Here is an 873-nt window from a genome sequence, read left to right on the forward strand (position 1 = left end):
GATGGTTAAGAGGAAGGAGGAGAGGAGGAAGGATGGTTAAGAGGAAGGAGGAGAGGAGGAAGGATGGTTAAGAGGAAGGATGGTTAAGAGGAAGGAGGAGGGAAGGAAGGATGGTTAAGAGGAAGGAGGGGATGAGGAAGGATGGTTAAGAGGAAGGAGGGGAGGAGGAAGGATGGTCCAGAGGAAGAAGGGAAGGAAGGATGGTGAAGAGGAAGGAGGGAAGGAAGGATGGTTAAGAGGAAGGAGGGAAGGAAGGATGGTTAAGAGGAAGGAGGAGAGGAGGAAGGATGGTTAAGAGGAAGGAGGAGGGAAGGAAGGATGATTAAGAGGAAGGAGGAGGGAAGGAAGGATGGTTAAGAGGAAGGAGGGGAGGAGGAAGGATGGTTAAGAGGAAGGAGGAGAGGAGGAAGGATGGTGAAGAGGAAGGAGGGGAGGAAGGATGGTGAAGAGGAAGGAGGGGAGGAAGGATGGTTAAGAGGAAGGAGGAGAGGATGAAGGATGGTGAAGAGGAAGGAGGAGAGGAGGAAGGATGGTGAAGAGGAAGGAGGAGGGAAGGAAGGATGGTGAAGAGGAAGGAGGAGAGGAGGAAGGATGGTGAAGAGGAAGGAGGAGAGGAGGAAGGATGGTGAAGAGGAAGGAGGAGAGGAGGAAGGATGGTTAAGAGGAAGGAGGAGAGGAGGAAGGAGGAGAGGAGGAAGGATGGTTAAGAGGAAGGAGGAGGGAAGGAAGGATGGTTAAGAGGAAGGAGGAGAGGAGGAAGGAGGAGAGGAGGAAGGATGGTGAAGAGGAAGGAGGAGAGGAGGAAGGATGGTTAAGAGGAAGGAGGAGGGAAGGAAGGATGGTTAAGAGGAAGGAGGAGAGGAGGAAGGAGGA

This window comes from Borostomias antarcticus (genome assembly GCF_949987555.1).
Source record: "Borostomias antarcticus genome assembly, chromosome: 15".
NCBI classification, from domain to species: domain Eukaryota; kingdom Metazoa; phylum Chordata; class Actinopteri; order Stomiiformes; family Stomiidae; genus Borostomias; species Borostomias antarcticus.